Raw genomic sequence first — 9,489 nt, forward strand, 5'->3', positions numbered from 1 at the left:
GAGAACATGGGCAATACAAAATGACACAGGGCTCACCCTCATGCAGCTTAGAGTCTCGTGAGAAAGTAGGTATTGCATAAATAAACACACCTGCGGGGAAAGTCCAGAAGGAAAACCCAAAATTCTTTAGAATGTAGTTCAAGGTGGCCATCAAATCAACAGAGGGGTACAAATGGACTTTCCATAAATGGTGTTGGGACAACTGGATAGTAAACTGAATAAAGAGATGTTAGATCAGGGTATACGGAGTCTGGGATATGAACTTCTCAATGTAGAACAATATATTTTTTGATTTCTGAATTATGTTTGTATCACATATTCCTCATACTTAAATTAGTTATAAAATAAGTATAAGGGATCTTAGAAAAGAACAGTCAGGAAAGGAGGCTGAGAAAGATTAGTTATAGAGTTTGGAGTAAAGCCTGGAGCCTTAATGGGGGTCATAGAAGCCAAGGAAATAGAAGGTTATACAAAGAATTGGAGTTATTCTGTCAAATGCTGATGAAAAGTCATTTGATTTATAGAAATAGAGTTCATTGGTGTTTCTTATTATGAACAAAAGCCATAATGAAGTGGTGTATTAGTCAGTTTGGGCTGCTATAACAAAACAGCACAAACTGGGCAACTTAAAAACATCAGACATTTATTTCTTACAGTTCTAGAGGCTGGGAAATCCAAGACCAAGGTGCCAGCAGATTTGGTGTCTAGTGAGGGTCTGCTGCCTGGTTCAAAGACAGCAGTCTTCTTGCTGTATCCTTTCATGAGAGAAGGGGTAAAGGAACTTTCTGAAGTCTCTTCTAAAAGGGCACTAATCCCATTCGTGGGGGCTCCACCCTCATCTTCTACTCACTGCCCAAAGGGCCCACCTCCTAATACCATCATATGGAAGGTTAGGAGTTCAACATATGAATTTTGAGGGGACATGGCCATTCAGCCCATTGCAAATGAGTTGAAAGGTGATAAGGAGATGATAAATTGGACTCAATATGTGCACTGCTCCTGATGTACTCATGCCCAGATTCACTCAAACACATGCTTATGTTTCTGCAGCTGGTGGTGCCTGCTCCCATCTTCATGACAGTTTCTCCTCCCAGGCAGCCTGAGGCAGCTAGGCAGGAACAGCACAGCACATGTGCAGCAGGCCCAGACTAAGCCATTGACCTCCTTGCCTTACTCTAACCACTGTCTCAGTCTTCTGGGGAGGAAGGACTGCATCCCTCCCCCATGTCTGCCTTAGGGGCTCTGGTTTCTCCTACCACTTCTGAGCTTGGAAGAAGCATCATGCCCCCTGATTACCATGAAGAACTGAGTAATGCAGCCTGGAAAAAGGAGGAATTAATACCCTGTGAAGTAAACTCTGAACAATGGACAGGTCCAGGAGCCAGCAGGTAAATTGCTCACTGTCACCCCTCGTCCTCAATGACTATTCCAAGATGTAGTGGTTCCATTTGGCCTTTCCAGATATATCTGTGTTTTGTGTAAGCAGTGGCCTGCTCTCTAACAATCTGTCTTGTATTAGCTTTTGTCCCTCTCCTGCCTCACTTTCCTTAAATCAGTTCCTTGAAGAGTCTTCTTCACCTCAGTAAATGACAACTGTCAAATTTAGTCTGTGTGTGTGTTGCATTAAAACTACAAGATGTGATTTTTAGCTTAGATTTTTAAAAGAGGTAACACTCTTTATTGAGTCATTTTGGAAGGGAGCAGAGTAAAAACAAACTCTCTTGTATTGTTTGTAGGAGAAAAATAATACAAAACATCCACATAAATAATTTCTATTGTCATTTTGTTTATTTTTGATTTTCTCCCTGCCCCTCCTGATCTGGGATTAAATTGAACATAATTTTTAATTTCTTTAAGAATTTTTAGTGAAAGCAGTCTTGAGAAAAAAGAACAAAGCTGGAGTTATCATGCTGCCTTCCTTCAGACTATACTACAAAGTTACAGTAATCAAAATAGCATTGTATTGGCACAAAAGCAGACACATAAATCAATGTATCAGAATAGAGAGCCCAGAAATAAACCCACACACCTATGGTCAATTAATCTATGACAAAGAAGCCAATAACATACAATGGAGAAAAGACAGTCTCTTCAGTAAGTGGTACTGGGAAAACTGGACAGCTATATGTAAAAGAATAAAATTAGAACATTTTCTCCCAGCATATACAAAAATAAACAAAATGGATTAAAGACCTAAATGTAAGATCAGAAACCATAAAAATCCTAGAAGAAAACATAGGCAGGACACTCTTTGACATAAATCATAGCAATATTTTTTGAATCTGTCTCCTAAGACAAAGGAAACAAAAGCAAAAATAAACAAACAGGACTTAATTAAACTTAAAAGCTTTTGCACAGCAAAGGAAACCATCAACAAATAAAAAGACAACCTACTGAAGGGGAGAAAATATTTGCAAATGATATGACCTATGAGGGGTTGATATCCAAAATATATAGACAGCTCATACTATTCAATATCAAAAAAATGAACAACCCAATTTTAAAATGGGCAGAAGACCCAAATAGACACTTTTTTCCAAAGAAGACATACAGATGGCTAACAAGCACATGAAAAAATGCTCAACATCACCGATCATCATGGAAGTGCAAATCAAAACCACAATGAGATATTACCTCACACATGTCAGAATGGCTATCATCGAAATGTCTATAAATGAGAAATGTTGGCAAAGATGTGGAGAAAAGGAACCCTAGTACACTGTTGGTGGGAATGTAAATTGGTGCAATCACTATGGAAAACAATATGGAGATTCCTCAAAAAACTAAAAACAGAACTACCATATGACTCAGCAATTCCACTATTGGCTATATAGTCAAAGAAAATGAAAGCATGAATTTGAAAAGATACATGCATCCCAATGTTCACAGCAGTATTATTTACAATAGCTAAGATATCGGAACAACCTAAGTTTCCATCAACAGATGAATAGATAAAGAAAATGTGGTATATACATACATGGAATACGACTCAGCCATAAAAAAAGAATGAAATTCTGCTATTTGCAACAACATAGATGGACCTGGAGGGTATTTTGCTTATTGAAATAAGTCAGACAGAGAAAGACAAATACTGTATGTTACCACGGGTGGAATCTAAAAAAATTAATGAACAAATAAAACAGAGACTCATGGATATACAGATCAAACTAGTGGTTACCAATGGGGGAAGGGGGAGGGGCAAGATAGTGGTAGGGGATAAAGAGGTACAAACTACTCTGTATAAGATACAAGGATATATTGTACAGCACAGGAAATACAGCTTTCTGAGCTTTTTCTATGCAATTAATTACCATGCAATGTTTCAAGATTAATGTTCATATTACACAGAAAATAACACTATTGAAATCCAGATATCTCAATAATTTCTTAAAATTAATCTATTGAGAACATGTGTGGCTACAATATATAGATTCAGAAGATTTCAAGATACAGAATAAGTATGACTCTGATCAGAGGGCCTGTATGTAGCCCAAGTGGATTAGGATTCATGTTTGTGCTAATATTCCCAGACAGGGTCGCAGTGAATGATCGTACATTTTGGTCCCAGTATTAAAGTGCTCATCTGAGGGGCGAGGCTGTGCTGAAATCTTACTCAGGTTCCTCAAGCCAGGTTGTGAATCATGACAAGAGACTGTTTCTACCCAGAAGATGAAATTCCCTTTTCTTTGCACAAAGGCACTGGCCTCTTGCCAAGCCAAACACCCGTCTTTGGGACTGCATCTTCCCAGAGGGAGGAGCCTGTTTCTAATAACTCCTGAGGTAAGAAAGGGGAGGCATTTTCTAATTCATCCACCAGACATTGTGCCTCTTCCTAATAGACCTGTCATGAGTAGGCACCTTTTCCTAATTTGCACAAAGGTCAGCAACTGTCTGTTCCCAGCCTTCATTTCTTTCTAATAAAGTCTTTAAAATGACTATAGTGCTTGAAATCTTGCCTCTAGACTGCATCTTTGGGGAAAAAACCCTTAACTTTCAGAGTTTTTCTTCAACAACTGCTAACTAGAAAGCTTTAAGTTCTAGCTAACATAAAAGTTCTATTATTAGATTATCTATTATCAGAAAATATATAGAGATTAGCAAACCTTGAGATTGATAAAAAAATAAAGAAAATTATACTTACTAAAGAGTATGGAATTTAAGTTTTCTGCTTTCTCAATCATATTTATTTTGTGTCAAAATTATCTTAAATTATATGTCTATATTTTCTATTAAAAGCTATATATGACACATATAAATAACTTTTAGTTTTGTGACCCAATTTAATAGTTCTATATGTGAGTAAACTATAATCCTTACCATCAGTGTCAATGGCTCCATTATTTAATTCTTATGTTTGATTTATTTCTTGGTTGCTTGATTTAAATCTCCAAGTAATTTTTCTCTAGAAAAGTACATGAAGTGTATATTTTCTAAGTTTTTAATCACAGTGTATCATGACAGCTAAGATTTCAGGCTCTCAGACCAAGTAGGTACAAATTCAACTCCTGATACCTTCTTTTCCTGTGTGACTCTAAGTAAATTTAACAATTTTGCACTTCATATTTTTCAAACTTCTCATTGGATTAGTGTAAGGCTAATGGAATTAATGCTTGTAAAGCACTTACTATAGTTTAACATGTAAAAAGGACTTGATATATATTAGCTGAGTAGAAAAATCTGAGGTGATAGTTTGCTCCTTCTTACATCCTTTCATGCTTCTCTGATCACCCAAACTGTCAAAATTCATGAAAAACTACAATTTCCTTCTTTCACAGCTACTGTTTTTGTTGTTAGCCATCTTTCTTCATCTCTAATGTTTGTGTTGTGATGGCCACTCATAAAATACAGTGGGATGCTGTTAAAACCTCTTGTTTCCTGGCAGCTACTATGTCTGAATAGATATAGAAAGACCAGGGAGACAGTTGGAATGAAAGAAACTTCAGGTACTTTTGAAAGATGCACTTTTGTAATAATACGGTTTCTGACCAGTTTCTGGTATTTACAGATCTCAAAACTCCAAGTTAAGGAATTGGAAATGGGAGAGCTGTAAGTTATTTCCTTTCCCTTTTCCTGGTAGACTTTGATCTATTATAAATAAGAGAATTTCTTCCAAAATCAGTTTTGTTCTGTTAAGCAGTTTTAGTTTATGAATTTTTAAAATATTTTTCTGTTTCTTCACTGTTTAGAGATACATTAGCCAGGGTTACACTGAAGTGCTGGTGATACACCATTTTAAACTTGAAGATCCATTTAAACATTTTTTTTATGGTGCCCCAAATTTGGAAACAACTTAAATAATCTGAAGTTCTACAGTTCAGTTATTGTTATATAAATTATATGATATTCATAACTTGGATTATTATGCACAATTCAAAATTATATTTTCAAAGATTCTTTACTGAAGCAACATGTTTTGTGAAAAAAAGCAAAATATAAAAGTAAATAATTTCAATCCTGCCAAAAAAAAATATATGCATTGCATAAACAGTATCGGGAAGAAACAGATGAATATGTTCAACACTTGCTATCTTGGGGCTGATGGGATTATGGGTAAATTTATGGTAAATTATGGTACATTTTCCATGTATACAAAGATGTATACATCTTTTGTATACACCTGTGTACCAAAAATGTATACAAAATGTATACATCTCTTTAAAAAGCAAGTGTTTCTTTGGGGATTTGAAAAAACAGAATTTTTTTCTTTTTAAGGAGAAAGTGAAGTCCTTAGAGAAACAACTGTGGTAGATGGGATTAAAATAAAAATTACCCCGAAGTATAAATTTTATTACTTAAGTAATGCGTAAACAATTCTACTCATTTTTGCATTTGTTCTTTAGAATTAGCCATTTTGAATAATATCAACCTCAAACAAACATTGTAACACTTAATAGAAGAGAAAAATAGAAAACTGGTTAGCTTAAGTAAAGGAGTCTATATTGTGATTCATGTGCAATTTGTGGCCCATATTTTAAGAATGATGTTTGTTCGTATTAAAAGAGAAACGCCCACCAGCCTTTTAAAATTTAGTACAGTGGTAATTGTTTCTCTTCACTTAAGAATTAGAAGATATTGAAAAGGAACACTGCTTATATCTATCATTGTCAAAAGATGACCATCTTCAGCAGCTTGATTTTGGCTAAAATAACATGCATATACTACGTGTTTATGCGGCACACATAGTTGAAATAAAGCACTACATTTTCTTGTCATCTGTGGAACACTTATTTTTTGTGCCCTTTTCTTTCCTGGATAAGAATTATACATTTTGTAACACATATAGTATACTTTTAGCACCCAAATCTTATCACTGGTTTTGTTTTAGAATAGTACAAACTCCGAGATCAAATATCAACTTTAAATAAAATGTCTATAAAATTTTGCGAAGAGGTCTTAAGGAAATAAACTGACTGTAATATTAGGATAATAAATACTTAACCAAATATATGAGAATTATTCAATGATGAGAACAGTACAATAAAATCAACATTTAGAAAATGATTTAACTTCAGAAATAAAGTACATAGGTTATAAATATACTGGACCTTTTGCTAAAAGTAGTACCTAAATACCTGTACTTTTTAAGTTATATTCATTTCCTTGATCTAGCCTCAGCTGCTCTAAATTATATAAAATTAATTAATAAAATATTAATTAATTAAAAATTAATTAATAAAAATAATTAATTATACAAAATTATTTAGTCAATGAGCAAGGAGAGTCTATAGCTCTTTATGTAATTAATGGTTAGGAGAACAGACTCTGGCGCTAGAGCGTCTGGGTTCAAATCCCAGTGATGTTACTTACTAATCTGGGAGAGGAGCTGTAGCATGAGTGCCAGTCCGATGGATTCCTTCAAAGAATTTGAGAATTTGAGATAACCGGACTTTGAGATGGGCAAGAGAGAATGAAATGCTGGGACTTGAATGCATTAACCTCTGCTTCCCTTACTCTGCTAGCTTCATCTTTCCCACTGCATCCCAAGTTGTTGCATGTGCAGCTTTGATAACTGCAAACTTGCGTACAGCCACGGCCACGCAGCTTTGGTGAAATCATCTTTATTATGTTTGTCAACAAAGAGGAAGGGGCATCCGTCTCAGCTCTAGTTAGGAAATCCTGTGCAACGATTGGTCAGGCTTGCTTATCACCTGATCAATCACATTGACTGTTGGGTGTGTATTAGCTTTCTATTGCCATGAAACAAATTACCACAAATTTTGTGGCTTGAAGAAAAATGTTTATTATCTGACAGTTTCTGTGGGTCAGGAGTCTGGACAGAGTTTAGCTGGGCTCTCAGGATCTCACCAGGCTGAAATTAAGTTGTTAGGTGGGACTGTGATCCATCATCTGAGGTTTTGGGTCCTCTTCTTCCAGGCTCATTCAGGTTGTTGGCAGAAATTAAGTTCCTTGAGATTGCAGAAAACTGAGGCCTGTTTTCTTGCTGGCTGTGGGCTGAGGCACACCCTTAGCTACCAGAGGTGATGCTTATATTCTAACCACTTGGCCTTCTCACATCATGGCTGCTTACTTCTTAAAGGCCAGCAGGAGGATCCCTCTTTTGTTCTGCTACAGTGAAGTCTTATATAATGTAACACAGCCATGGAAGTGACTGTTATTTTTACAGGTCCCACCAACCCTCAGAGGAGGGTGATGGTACAGGGTGTGACTACCTGGGGTGAGAATATTGGGTGTCATCCTAGAATTCTGCCTACAGTAAGGGTTAGAGTATTATGCTTGGACCAGCCAGTATCACTGGCCATGCCTATGAGCTCACAGAGCTCCATCATCCTCTACTCTCCTATGAAGGGAGACAAAAACAGTACCACTAATTTATCCAGCTTAGGAGATTTAAGGAAGGATGTTTTTATGTTGGTCTTCAATCTTTCTCTCTAATTTTTCAAGGTGTAAGGATAATGGACCTTCCCCTCTGGATATAAAGCCGTTGTAGTAAGTCAGGATTTCACTTCTGCCTCTCCTTTTCTTTCCCTCCACCTAAGATACTTTCTGCATCAAAGTTTCTCAGTAAAAGTTTACTGAACTGAATTCATTACATGTTAAATGTGCTGATAATCTCCTTTAGAAAAAAATTCCCACCCATCCTGGCATACTTGTTAACAAATCAAGCAGGAAAGCCATAAACTTAATGGACCAGACCTGTGAATTACTTCACAACCACCCCTATTCCGGAGATGAAGATCCTTTTTGTTTAGTCCTGATTCTCAACGTGACATTTGCATTTTAGTCCATACCAATGGATACAGATAAACCCTATTTCTAATCTTGGATTCTGAAGCACAGCCAATAACACTTTATTAAACATAACATTTTCACTCAAAGTAAATTAATTTGGATTATTTTGGATAATTAAATATTTTCATAAAAGATCAAAATAACTACTTTTCATATTGTATAAATGAATATGCTAAAAGAGACTACCACCCATTTTAAGGAAGTTTTACATTGTAGAAAAGGCCAATCCTACTTATAGAGCCAAAAAGCCAATCTTTTTGGCACCACATTTAAGAAATCAAATACAGATGAAAACATGCTGCTAATCCATCTTTTAATTTCTTTCTCTTTTAACTCATGCCAGCAAAATAAAGCGTAGGAATTCTATAGCAACAATAGCTTCCCATTAAATAGTGATAGAAATATGGCTCACTTTGATTACATATCAGCTTGTAAAAGTGTTATTTTTGTGAGAAAAGTTTGAGTAAAATATCTTCTTTGAAAGAGGAAAATTTAAAAGATCTGTAAGAACAGGAAACATGAGACAAGGAAAGACAAAAAATAGTGCCACTAGTTTTCCAGTTCAGATTTAAGGAAGAATGTTTTTATGTTGGTCTTTAATTTTTAAGTATGGTTCCATTTAAATCTTAAAACAGTACACTATTCTACACTCTGGAATGTGACAGATCTTGGCCACTCTAAAGGTTAACACATAGTTTAAAAAACAAAATACAACTGAGCAAATTTTACAGATCTTATTGGCTTATTCAAGGATGCATGAAAGGGGCAGCATCCAATCTAGCAGACAGAAAGGAGCTCCAAGGAGCTGTATAAAATGAAAGACTTTTACAGGCAGAAGGGATCAGGAACAAGGAAGTTATACTAGATGAAAAAAAGCAGTTGGTTATGACAAGGTCACTTTCCTTTAGGGAATGGCAGGAGTCTATCAGGCAGATTACCTAACTAGTGCTAACCAGGAGATTCCTGCTTGACTGGTGTAAGATTCCAGTCGATCTGGGAGAGCTGAAACTGTAATTAAGTCTCAGTTTGGTGATGTGAGGCTTAGCATAAGTGACTCCATTTGGGGCCTGTTGTCTTGTTTTTAACAACATTAAGAAAGATTCTCATGAATATTGCAAAGGACTCTGAAAAAGACTCTTAAGAGTTCAGGGCAAAGCCAGAAGTTTACAGTAATATAAATCACACGTGGGTTTTTCCAGAGTGGCATGATTCATGTTAAAATTTCTATTCAATATTTCC

Source organism: Physeter macrocephalus, chromosome 6, assembly GCF_002837175.3.
Source record: "Physeter macrocephalus isolate SW-GA chromosome 6, ASM283717v5, whole genome shotgun sequence".
NCBI lineage: Eukaryota > Metazoa > Chordata > Mammalia > Artiodactyla > Physeteridae > Physeter > Physeter macrocephalus.